The following is a 13,313-nucleotide window of genomic DNA, read 5'->3' on the forward strand; positions in this document are numbered from 1 at the left end:
TTCTGTCCTTCAGATTACCTCATGCTGTAGGGAATGTGATGTATTCAGGTGATTCAGACATTCAGACCAGTTTAGCGAGCAGCTAGGCTGTTTTTAAACAAGGAGGTTGACCTTTGACCTCTATGTGGAGAAGGCCATGCAATACAGTACGTTTCTGTCATGGGGATCAGCGAAGTATGGATTTATGTTTATTGCAACACGGCATAGAAACACTTTTTGTTTGCTTCTAGATACGTGATGGGATATTGTGTGTATTCTACCAACAAATGCTTTTTATTTAGCTGATGCTCTTGTTATCCAGAGTGTCAGGGTGAAGTTCAGTGTCTTGTAATGAAGCTGACATGATGCAGCTGTGGTTACTATTTAATAGGAGTCTCTGTCTGCCAGACTCCCTCTTGTTTTGAGTATTTGATATCAAAGACATTTAGAATTGATTTTATCACGTTTAAAGCTTGTCTGGATTCGGCCCCAAGCTACATAGCAGAAACGTTGACTCCATATGTGCCAAATCTGAAGGTGCCTGTGCTTTTACCATCTTTTTACGTGATGTCATATTTTTATTCCTTTTTATCTGTTTTAAGTGTATCTTATCACGTTTTCATTGTGTCTTATCTTGTTGATCTTGTTTTAACTTGAACTTTACCTTACTCTTGCCTTGCTTCGTCTGGCGTCTGTTGTGATACCACACTGTGAGTACCCAGCTTTTGGTTTGTCTGTCAAAGCACTTTGTAAACTGTTTTTTTAAAGGTGCTACTATTATTATTATTATTATTATTAATATTATTATATTACTTTTAAATTTCAAGCTGTTGTTAGGCTGGTAGTATTTTCTCAGTGTGCAGGATGTTGCCATCTTTATCATTTACTACATTCAGCCTGTAGACATCCTTGAAAGGATTATCAAAGAGAAATTAGGTTTATTTCTTGCAGTCTGAAGTATAAACAGCACTTCAAGAAAATAAAATGTTAATCTAAATCAGTTATTCTGGCAAACATGAATCAGTGTTGAGGCTTTGTCAGTAATGTAAAGTCAGTCAGGTTTGTGATGTCAAAAACACTTCACACACGTTTTACTTCTGTCTTTTGCTCTGTCGCTTTTCCTCTTTCAACACACACACGCACACATGCGCGGATGCACAAACACAAACACTCCCTCTCACAGGAGGACGTACGCACACTGACGCCATCCCCCGCAGGGATATATTTTTGTATCTCGTCTCAAGGTCACAGACAGTAGACCCAAACACCCTTACGGGGTCTATATCTCAGCACAGTGAGGAATGAGCAACTTCCCCTCTGTCTCTGTAGTAGTATCAGTGTCAGACGCAGTAAAAAAGGTAAAATTTCACTGGACTTTGTTGGCAGTCTCAGCTCTGTGTTTATGCCGGCATGATTTTTGTCCCAATAAATGCATCTCAACAGAATAACAGTATTTTAGTTCACATCTTTCATCGTTACTTTGCACACTGTTCATTCACTGTTAATTGAATTTTGAGTTGCTGGAGTGGTGGTGCATCTGGCCAAGAAATGGCTCTGCGGCTCATTTTAGTATAAGCTTGGCTGGTTTGGCAACAAACTGCAGTGTCTCCCCCACCCCACACACACACACACACACACACACACACACACACACACACAAACTCAGCTACATGCAGAGCTGATAACAGTCTACATTGGCGCAAAGCTCGGCAGAAAGATTTACTGTAAGTAGTTATGAGAAGACACTCAGTGACTCTCAAAGACATCAAAGTATTAATGGACAACATTTTCACGAGAAATGTTTGATTTGCCATTTTTCCAGAAGTCAAAGCTGGACTTTTTCATATAAATGAATGTCCTTTACATTTAAGCCACTCAGAGCTGATTAGCCTGTCACTGCCAGATAAATCTCTCAGTAGTACAGGAGGCTTTAAATCTGGTGTCTGTGGCGACACTAATGATGCGTTTTACATCAACCAGCAATGATTGGTTTGCCAGGGTCAACCCAGAGCCATTTACAGAGCTCCACGATCCACCATTGCTGTGTTTAAAAAAAAAAAAAAAAAAAGAAGGAAAAAAAACTAAAATGAAAGGTCCATTGGAGAGAATATTGGAAATTGTGTTTTTAGATTATTATGATTGTATGGTCTGTGTTAATATGCTGTATTGAATGCAGTCCTGCCATTATTATGGTATTTGTAAAATATTTGCAGTAGGATATGTAGCTATTGCATTTACTGTACCTAAAAACAATGGAAGATTATCTTGCAACTGTGGAAATGTTTTTGTATTTTTTAACAGTTTCTGAACAAAAGCCTGTGGCACGCTCAACGTGAACAGTGTTTGTGTAGTTACTCTCACTGCCAAAAGGGGAGACAAAAGTTCCACACCGCAGGTTTAAATTATCTAAGTGGATCTTGTAAACAAACTACATTATTCCGATTAACATGTAAAAGGATTTTGCTTTGTTAGCCCATTCTGTGATTGCTATAATTTGAAAAAGGTCATATTCAAAGTAAGCTTGGTTGAATTTAGTTACTCGGATTTTAGTTGCATTATTGAAAGCAATTGTAAACACATCAACACCTTAATGGGAAATATGAGTAATTAAATAATTGTAACTGTGTGATACGGTCTGCCTTCCAGCCTTGCTGTCTAATGAATCTAGTATTCAGCAGCTTGAGACCTAATATTTTGCAAAATCGGCTTCCATCAAACAGGTCCTTCTCTGTTGCAGGTGACAGTTAAACAAGAAATAAGAGGAGCTCAAAAATGTTCCTATTTAAACAGCATATCATTTCAGTGGGATCAGCGCAGTCCATTTCAATGTAGTCAATGTTTTTTTGTAACTTGTTTTTGTAAACACAGCGTGTCTGATAGCCAAACAGACTATTTATAATTTAGCCATATAGAGTATAGTCAGAAATAATGCCAGGACCACGTGGTTCACATGAAGCTGCTTCCACTCCAAAGAGATTGGACACCTTTAAAAGTAAAATGTTCGAATCTGCAGGTAAACCTGTCATTTATTTCCACAGCAGCATGTATCTTTCAGGATTAAGTGTGATTTCTTTGTAGCTTTAGTCTGAGACCAACTGGGTACTTTCTTTGATCCAACTGTATAAAATGTGTGACTTAGTTCCGAGAAAAAATGGAAAGGCATATTTCTACATTTGAGGCACTTCATTTGCAGAGAGGAGAGACTGCACTTTGTGTTTTAAATAACTTTTTTTTTTTACTCATTAAACCGTATGACAGATAGTCTTGCATGCAATACAAAAACGCAGCAGATAGTACTTCATTTCAAAGAAGTTGCAAAACACCGGCCCCCTGCCTCTTCTCTGACCTGACTCCCCGCTTACAGCTCAAGTTCCTCTGACTTGCCGTTTGGCATCAGTTACCACGGTGATGGCATCCAACAGCGTCAGTGTGTGTACCCAAGGTTTCTTTTGCTTGTGCTCTAAATATCAAATCTACTCGGTCAAGCCAAGATTTGAACGGTTTAAAAGTTTAGTTCTGAATGGAAGAACGAAAAGTAGTCAATCCTTTATATTCTGACATTTTTACTTGACTCTGTGTGTGTGTGTGTGTTCTCAACAGCATTTTCAGTCAACATGACATGACCTTTCATAAGGACTATGAAGTGACCTTATTAGATGAGATGAATTTTTAATGATGTGCTGACTGTCATTGCAGGAAGTAATAACACAGCAGGGCACTCTGCCTCCCTTAAATAACACCAGTATAGTATCAAGAAATAAAACATCTAAAACATAGCATAGTGCTATTGTAGTGTAAAAAAAAAATAGTTATATAGTTATATTTTATACCTCCATGTAAGCATTTTATAAAAAAACTTGTTGAACATGGAGCTGAAACAATTAGTTGATTTAATCGACTAGTTGATTGACAATGAATCGGCCACTTCTGTGCAAAAATCTACATGTACATGCTTCTCAAATGTTAATATTTTTTTAGTATGTTAAGATTTTCTTGGTCTTGTACGATATTAAACCTCATATCTTCAGGATTTGGACTCCTAGTTGGACAAAACAAGACTGGAATATTTCAGCTGGGGCTTTGAGACAGGCATTGTTTACTTTTTCATGACATTTTATGGAGCAAACGATTATTCTTTTAATCAAGGAAATAATCTACAGATTTATCGATAATGAAAATAATCGTTAGTTGCAGCCCTACTAGAACTCAAAGCCAGTGAATAGCTATAAGATAACAATGTTTACAACAGCTCTTTCTATCCAACAATACTGGACCAGCTGTTGTTCAGAATCAGCTTTATTGCCAGGTACGTGTACACATACAAGGAATTAGACTCAGGATTGTACATTGCTCACAATGTGCTTACTTATACAATAATAAAATCAAACGCCGGCTACAGTATAGAGATATATATGTATGTGTGTGTGTGTGTGTGTGTGTGTGTGTGTGTGTATATATATATATAATTACACACACACAATAAATAAAAACAATATAGACAGATTGAGACAATAGTGCAGTAAGCAGAGTGCAAATGATGCAGGAGTAAAATTATTATTATTATGTGATGTCGGAGATGGATGTGATATACAGGTACACATACACAGTAAGATGGAGCATAGTGCAAAGGATGCTGGAATAAATAAATATTATGTGCAGGTGTTATGTACATGAGGTAGGTGGATTTGGTATATGGGGTATACAATATGCAATGTGAGAATATGAACAGCTCTGAAATAATCTGTGAATGATGAATTAATTATAGGTGCTAGTCAGTAAACAGGTGGCTGGTTGGAGGCAGAGTTTCTGGGTTATTGCACAGGAATGGTTCCTGACACTGTTCATCAGAGTCAGCTGTTCATCAGAGTGATGGTTTGAGGGAAGAAACTGTTCCTCAGTCTGTTGGTTTTGGTGTACAGTGCTCTGTAGCGCCTACCAGAGGGGAGGAGCTGGAACAGGTTGTGTCCGGGGTGAGATGGATCTACAGTGATGTTTCCTGCCCGTTTTCTGACTCTGGAAATGTATCAGTCCTGAATGGAGGGCAGGTTGGCACCGATGATCTTTTCTGCTGTCCTGACTGTCCGTTTTAGTCTGCTCCTGTCCTTTTTGGTGGCCGTTCCCATGACCGTTGTGTCGCCAGCGAACTTCAGGAGTTTGACAGATGGGTTTCCTGAGGTGTAGTTGTTGGTGTAGAGGGAGAAGAGCGGTGGGGAGAGCACACACCCCTGGGGGACGCCAGTGCTGATAGTCCGGGTGCTGGATGTGATGTTTCTCAGCCTCACCTACTGACTCCTGTCAGTCAGGAAGTTTGTGATCCGCTGACAGGTGGAGGCTGGTACAGTGAGCTGTGTGAGTTTGGTGCTGAGGATGTCGGGGATGATGGGGGTAAACACCGAGATCAAGTCCACGAACAGGATCCTTGTATAAATCCCTGGAGAGTAGAGGTGTTGCAGGATGTAATGCAGTCCCAAGTTGACTGCATCATCCACTGACCTGTTAGCCCGGTAGGCAAACTGCAGGGGGTCCAGCAAGGGGCCTGTAATATCCTTGAGGCGGGCCAACACGAGTCCTTCAAAGGACTTCATGACTACAGATGTCAGGGCGACAGACCTGTAGTCATTTAGTCCAGAGATGGAGGGTCTTTTGGGGACGAGGATGATTGTGGAGCGTTTGAAGCAGAAGGGAACTTCACACAGCTCCAGTGATCTGCTGAGGATCTGTGTGAAAATGGGTGCCAGCTGGTCTGCACAGATTTTCAGGCAGGATGGAGACACACCTTCGGGGCCAGGAGCCTTCCTGATCTTCTGCCTCTGGAAGAGCTGGCGCACATCCTCATCACAGATCATGAGTGCAGGTGAGGGGTCAGAGAGGGGGGGTGACAGCGTGGCAGTGGGGAAAGGTGATTGTTTGAAGATGGTGTTGGACTGGGGTAGAGGTGTGACTGTAGAAGTTCATGGCTGAGGTTTGTCCTGTTTAGGTCCCCGAGAACAATGAGCACGGAGTCTGGATGTTTTTTCTCCACGTTGGTTATCTGGTCGGCCAGGTGTAGTAACGCCTCACTAACACAGGCCTGAGGTGGAATGTAAACGGTGACCAGAACAAACGAGGAAAACTCCCGCGGTGAATAAAAAGGTTTACAGTTTATGAATAATCTGTCTAATAATAATGACATTAAATCCCGGTAGGTGAAGTGTGCTGTCGGGGATGTGCTCAGTGAGCAAGGAAAGAAACGGAGGGCGGCAGATCTGCAGGTTTTCGAGTTAGTTCTGTTGAGGAGCAGCAGTTTATCAATTTTGTTGGCTAGAGAGCGAACATTCGTCAGGTGGATAGAAGGGAGTGCAGTGCGAAAACCCCGCTGTCTTAGTTTAGCCAGTGCACCAGCTCTCTTCCCCTTCGGCGTCTCCGGTATATCCAGTACAGAGCGGCTGCTCCTCTAACTAATAACTCCAGGAAAGTTCCAGGTTCGATAAAGAGTGGTGGAATAGTGTGAGCAGTTGAAAGTCCAATGTTTAAGAGCTCTTAAAAACTCTGTTTTCTGAGGGACGGCAGAAAACAGAGTTTATAAACAAAAACACAAAAAGCAGTACGGAGTGTAATCCAGAGTCCGTCTGCGGTGTCATCTTGATGTATGTTGATCATGTTGTCAGTCATTTTATTCATGTATTGGAGAAATTAGAGTTTTTATCTGCGAAATCATGTCCTGTTGAAAATGCGATATCACAAGACTAAACGAAACAAAATATCAAAGTTTAGGCGTACTGGTTGTTTTTGTTGATATTTCACTTGTAATTAATTAATACTGCGGTAGATTGGGTGTGAGTCAGTGGGCAGGTCTAAGACTTAAAGCCTAAACACATCATTTCAGTTGAACCTGAAACACTTTGACCCTCTCAGGAAATGAACCAGCTTTTGTTTGTGGCTGCATTGTCTTCTGTTTATCACTGTTTGGGCACTTATCTGGCCACCCCACCCAGCCTTTAGGACCGCGTTATGTGTGCTATGGTGATATGACCGTTTGCCGTTAGGTAGCAGAAGGTGAACTTTTAATGGGTCGACAAGTGGTTCAGCTTAGGTACAGATCAAGTTGTTTTTAAAGAAGTTCACAACACCAACCTCAGATACTAACTAGGGTTGGGGGGGGGGGTCGATACACCATAGTATCGTGATATTTTCTGTGGCAATATTGTATCGATACATAGAGGTCAAGTATCGATCTTTGTTTTTATACAAATTGTACATGATAATTGTACTTTTTGGTACTAAAATAATACAATCAATTACTTTTTCTGTCCACGAGAAAAAGAGTTTTCCTTTGGGGACACAATTTGAAGAAGGAAATATATCGCAATATTTTTAAAATCGCAATGATCTCGTATCGTGACATAAGTATCATGATATCGTATCGTGGGTCCTCTGGTGATTCCCACCCCTTATACTAATACTGTGAGACTACAGAAACAATTAGTGGATTCATTGATAAACAGAAAAATCTTTACCATCGAGTAATTAATCACTGGCTTCTTAAAGGAAGATTTGCTGTTTTCTTCTCTTTTATATAATTGTAAACGAAATACCTTTTGGGTTTTGGAATGTCTGTCACAAAATGCACTTTGACAACATCACCTCGGGCTCTGGCCGTTTTTCAGTATTTTCTGTCATTTTGTTGGCTGAACAATTAATCAGTTTAAAGAAAAAAATTACTGAAAGATTTAGCAAAAGTTGGAATTGAGCATAAAACTCAAAGTCAGATTGCAATGTGGTTAAAATTTCTGGAAAAAGCTAGCATTGTAAGTGGACTTTTGTTAAAGATAATGGAAATAATCGTTAGTTGCAGCCCTAGAGATAAGACTTTTCTTTTTAAAATATTTTTGCTATTTTCTCATTAACTAATGCAGTTACTTGGAAGTAAAACATGACACATGTTTTATTCTAGTTTTAGTATAGGGTATTTGTTGGAGTTTGAAAATGTGTGTCTGTCACCACTGAAATAGTTTTACCTACTAAATCTGACACCTCATATTTTTCACGAGCTTCTTGGTGCAAACACTGAAAGTCCTGATACAAAACTGCTGTAGCTGAAATCACAGATATAACGGGATGGCTTAATAGAGATAGTTAATAGAGAATGTAACTACTGAAACTGATGTGAAGCGATCAGCTAGAGAGAAGAAGTATCACTCTGTTAGAAAACACTCCAGTCCACGTGCGATTGTACACTGGTGTTACACAGTGCTCACGAAAATTTTTGGCTGAGTACAGACTCTGGCTGCAGAGAGCACTTGAACTAGACGGCAGCCAAGTTTTATTTTGGCCAGCCATCAGCTCACAGAATGAATGTTAATTAGTGACAGCTGATGACGTTTGTCATTTTAACTGGTCAGTGGTGGCTAAAAATGAGAAGCTGCCACCTAAATGTTTTGCAGTCTGCTCTTTGCTAATGAGAAAGAGAGAGGAGAGATAACAGCTCGGGTTAGTGTTGGAGTTTAGTGAATCTATGCGTTATGCAGACCCTGGCGTCAGAACTCACTTATGTGCAGAGAAATGCTGCACTGTAGAGGTGAGCAGCTTTGCAATACTACAAAACACAGCAGAGCTCAGTAAAGAAAGGAATCGGTATATGATCGGGTTTATTTCTTTATTTAAACTATTTGTTAACTGATCACTTTGTCATGTGTTATAGTGGATTGGCCTCAGTAACCTTTGTACCCTGCCACACACACATGTTTATTTCACTTTATCCGTGGGGACATCTCATTAAAATAATGAAATCCATAGCCCCTTAGCCTAACCTTAACCCGACTTCTAACTAAATTGTAAACTGAACCCTAAAAATTTCTTAACCATCAAAAAGCAGGACGCTACCTGTGGGGACCTCAATTTTTGTCTCAACGGGGACACACGTTCCCATGGAGTAGTGTGCATTCAGGTTAAGTTCCCCACTGGGATATAAGAACATGAAACATACACACAGACATGCATTTGCACAGCTATACATCAGGACTCCATCATTTACTACATTCCTTCCTCTGCCCCTTGTACAGGGCAGACCTGAATTTCCACTCTTTTTGTATAATGGGTCTCTCTCTCTCTCTCACTCTTCCCTCCATCTCTACTTATCCTGTTTCTCCATCTCACCTTGTTCTTCTGTTTTTTTGTTTTGACTGTCAAGGAAAGATCGGTTGGCTGTCACTCTTGACTGCAACTGTATGCGGTAAAGTACCAATAGCCTTTTACTGGTGCAAGAAAAACTCACAGCTTTGCAGAAAGCGGTTTGTGAAACAACGGCTATGCTCACTTTAGAGCCGGAGGTGTGCCAGTGAAAACATGGGAGGACTTGATAAATGAGAATCTTCCAGATTACTGAACCTTTTGCAAACATTGCCCTATCCCTCCTACATTATTCACTAAAAGCTGTTTATGAATAAATTTGAAGCGGGAAATGGGCCATGTAGTTGTGGCCTCATTGCTTTGTTGTATGAATTTTTAAGGGTTCAGGAGTTTTAGCTCTTATCTCCTTCCTGTATTTGCTTAATGGTTTTGGTTCAGTATCTGGTGGAGCTGAATACCTTTTTTCTTTGTCTTTTAACAACATTAATATAAATCTGGCGCACTGATATAACCCTACCCAGAGCTCATATTTTGTAATCAATGTGTGAACGATGGCTCATCACATTTGTGCTAAAAAGTCAGATCTGAACACCTAAACTGGAATTTGTCTGCACTTAGTTGAGGAATATGTCATAAGTTTGGCACCCACAACACATCGGTCAGGGTAGGGTTAGCATTTTGTGTGTTAGGAACAGTGATGGAGAAGTGGAGAATATTGATGTAGTATGATTTTTTTAAATTTTTTTTTATTGTGGCCTCTCTTCAAGGTCACATCTTTAAAAAAAAGAAATGGCACTTTAATTCTTCATTTGAATAATGATAGTGAAAGAGATTTTTCATAGCCAAGGAGAGGCTGGTCTGTGAAGAAAGATAAATAAGATTTAGTGTCTTCTTTATGTCGGCATCACGAAGGATTTCTGCTGTTCCTGTCTCACAAAATAAGCAACAGTAATGCCTGAAGGGTTAGCAGAACTCGCTGCATCCGCTGAAGTTTGCCAGATTCAACACATTTTTACGTGTGTGTGTGTGTGTGTGTGTGTGTGTGTGTGCACGAGTGTTTGACTTGACCCCTCAGGTGTTCTGCCGAGTCACAGAGAGTGAGCTGCCGGACCTCAAGTATAGAGTGCTTTGTTTGTGGGATCCCATAAATATGTAGTAGGACCAGCCCACGCGCACACACTCTGGTCAGCTGACTTCCCTGTCTGTAGTGCTCTGATTTAATTTGTGGAAGATAAAACGTGCATGGTCTGCAACCAACATTTCATTTCCTCTGCTTCACAGCTTAAAAAAAGGCGCTTCTCTTCAAAAGTTTCTTAATCTAAAAGACCATCTTCTACACATGCAGATCATTCTTTTATCTCTTAAAGGGGTTCAGTGCCAGCTAAGAAAATATATTCACACTATTGCTATTTTTAGGCTATAAAGTACATTTATAAGCCACATGAAGAACTTTTTTCGGAGCACATTTTTTTTGTAACTTTTGAAGAAAGTCGTAAATTATTTTGAAAAACAACACACAGATTGATTGATTTGATAAAGATTGGTTGTCTTCTTCAGCAGATGGAGTTGGCACAGTTGTCACTGAATCGCAGATCCATTTGTTTCTCTTCGTCTTGTCCTTCTTGACCTCTGGGAACAGTAGTTGACAAAACAATCTCACCATACTGATAAGAATTATCATTATGTTACACCAAAGTAATCATAATTTGCAGATGCATCTGTGCCTGTGTGGACTGACACCAAACTTGGGTGGAGCTGGACAGCACAATCACTCAGCAAGACTCGCACTATCAGCAGCTGGAGATCAGTAGTTTTTCTCTCTGATTCTCTCTGCGTTCTTATCAGCCGCCCGCTGCTTTTCTCTGGCTTCCTGTCTTGCCATTGTAGCTCAAACTGCTGACGGTGCAGCTGCAGCCCCCTCAACTTCAACTTGTATGTTTTGTGTCTGTCACACCAACACTTACAGATCACGTGCCATAATGATAAAAGTCAGCATGAAGAAAGAGCAGCTCAGCAGAAATGACCTGATGTCTCAATCACAAGCACACACGGCTGTCTTGTCCATTTGTTTGAACTGAGGCTATGCTATTCATCATCATGTTGCATAGTAGTGTGTCTAAAATAAACTTCGTAGTGGGATTCCTGACATGTTTAAAAACTATTTTAGATGAGCGGATCTGGCTGGAGGCATTTTAGCTTTAGATGACATTGGCTTATTCGCAACAGGGCTGAGTATTATTAAAAATGTTGGACCCTGATGCCAGTTTGGTGACGATACTTTCTGTGTACTTCTCAACACATATTCTTCAAGAACCTACAAAAAATCTACAACCAACAATCGGAAACTAATATGACGTTCTCAATCAATTGTTTGTTCTAATAAAAAAAAAAAGCTGATTGTGAAAAATACCAATCAAAATGCCCAATGTTTACCAATGATTAGACACTTAATCAATCAGTCTATTAAAAGAAAATGAATTGGCAACTTTTAATAATAATAATAACTTAATTAATTGTTATAAAAAGTTGCCAAGCATTCTCTGGTTACAAGATGAGGATTTTCTTCTTTTACTGTAAACTGAATACCTTTTGGTTTTTGGACTGTAGGTCGCACAAAAAAAGCCATTTGAAGACTGTGGACTTTGTGAAACTTTGATGGACATTTTATATTATTTGGTGACATTTTATTGACCAAGCAATTAACCAATTAAACAAGAAAATAATCGGCAGATAATGAAAGTAATCTTTAGTTGTGTCTCTAGATTGGTGCTGTAATTACTTCCCAGAGTTGTAAAGTACTAAATCAAAGGTGAACAAACTGTAGCACTCTGTCTTGGCGTCTCCTAAACCTTCAAATTTGGACCTTATGGTTTATATTTCATCTCCTCATAGATACTCTTTGGCAGCACGTCCACACACCACCCGCCTCTGCCCTAGCCAAATGCTGTGAGGGTGTTGACATGAGATGCAATGAAGGAGTGTCTTAAACAATCGGCAATCATTCAAAGTATAGGCTGACCATTTCAGCCATTACTTTACAGCCCTTCTGTCCCTTAGGCTGAAGTTTTAGCCGGAATAACAGGTTAGAGGAGCTTGACCTGTCCCACACAACAAGCGTGTGTGTGTGTGTGTGCGCATGCATATTTGCAGCCATGCATTTTTGTTTCATCCCCTCCCCACGCATGTTTTGCAGTCGGTGCCTATAGTGAGTGCTGCTGATATGTGCCTGGTGGTGTTTTGTGTGTGGGCGGTATGCGCGAGGCATTCCTTTCCCATACAGACTCATTGCTCTCCCCCCTGTCCTTTTGTCACCGATGTTTCATGTCAACAAACAGGCCGGCTCGCAGGATGGGGACAGAAGAGCCAGAGACGCCAACCTTCTGGGAGTATCTGAACAGTGATGGACTGATTCAGTTCAATTATTGAGAAAATGAAACTGAGAAAAGCAAAAACAAATCTAGTGGAACGGACCCAAACGGGACTGTGTGAAAATAAAAACGCAACCCTGAATAATTGAGGGGTATGTGGTGGAAAGGTGGTGGTGTTGTTGATAATGTTGCGTAATGTTCAGTCAAAGAAAGAGAAGTTTGGTGTAAGTGTTTCTCGGTTCCTCTTTTGGAAAAGTTTTCTCCTCTCTCTGCACTCACGTTGTTTGCTGTGTCTTAGTTGTTTTTTTTAAAGCACAAAACTGCGATGATCATAAAAGCAGAATAGTTAACGGTCTGTACTTGTATAACACCTTTTTACTTTGTCCGTCCACTCAGAGCGCTTTACGCTACGTCACATTCACACTGATTGAGAGAGGCGCCTGCCATCAGAAACAGAAATACACATTTACAGCAAGTTTGCAGTTCACTATCTTGCCCAAGGATACTTCGACATGCAGACTGGTGGAGCCGGGGATAGTACCACCGACCTTCTAATAAGTGGACGCCCGCTCGGCCCCTTGAACGACAGGGGGTTTGAACCCATAAACTGTTCCACGTTCACCAATTATAAAAGTTAACGGAAGGTGCTAGTAATAATGATAATGACAGTGGTAAGATGGATGGTTGGAGGTAGATAGATAGGCAGACAGATTAAGAGATGAGATGATCAGTTGATTGAAAATTAATCAGCAGCAGTTTTGATGTACAGTTAATCTTTTACGTCACTTTATTTCAAGCAAACATGGCAAACTTTTTCCTAGTTCCAGCTTCTCAGTTGTGATGGTTTGTGGCGTATCT

The 13,313-nt window shown here is 40.3% G+C and overlaps 1 protein-coding gene across 2 annotated transcripts in view; it reads left to right on the forward strand.

The window, feature by feature from the left end:
* The window catches only part of LOC119891736 (metal transporter CNNM4), a 48,678-nt gene that overhangs the window by 1,782 nt on the left and 33,583 nt on the right, over window positions 1-13,313 (forward strand). The window lies entirely within an intron of this gene.

The sequence above is a fragment of the Micropterus salmoides genome, unplaced genomic scaffold, assembly GCF_014851395.1.
Source record: "Micropterus salmoides isolate LMB-PRFRI ecotype aquatic unplaced genomic scaffold, ASM1485139v1 Ms_hic_scaffold_7, whole genome shotgun sequence".
Taxonomy (NCBI): domain Eukaryota; kingdom Metazoa; phylum Chordata; class Actinopteri; order Centrarchiformes; family Centrarchidae; genus Micropterus; species Micropterus salmoides.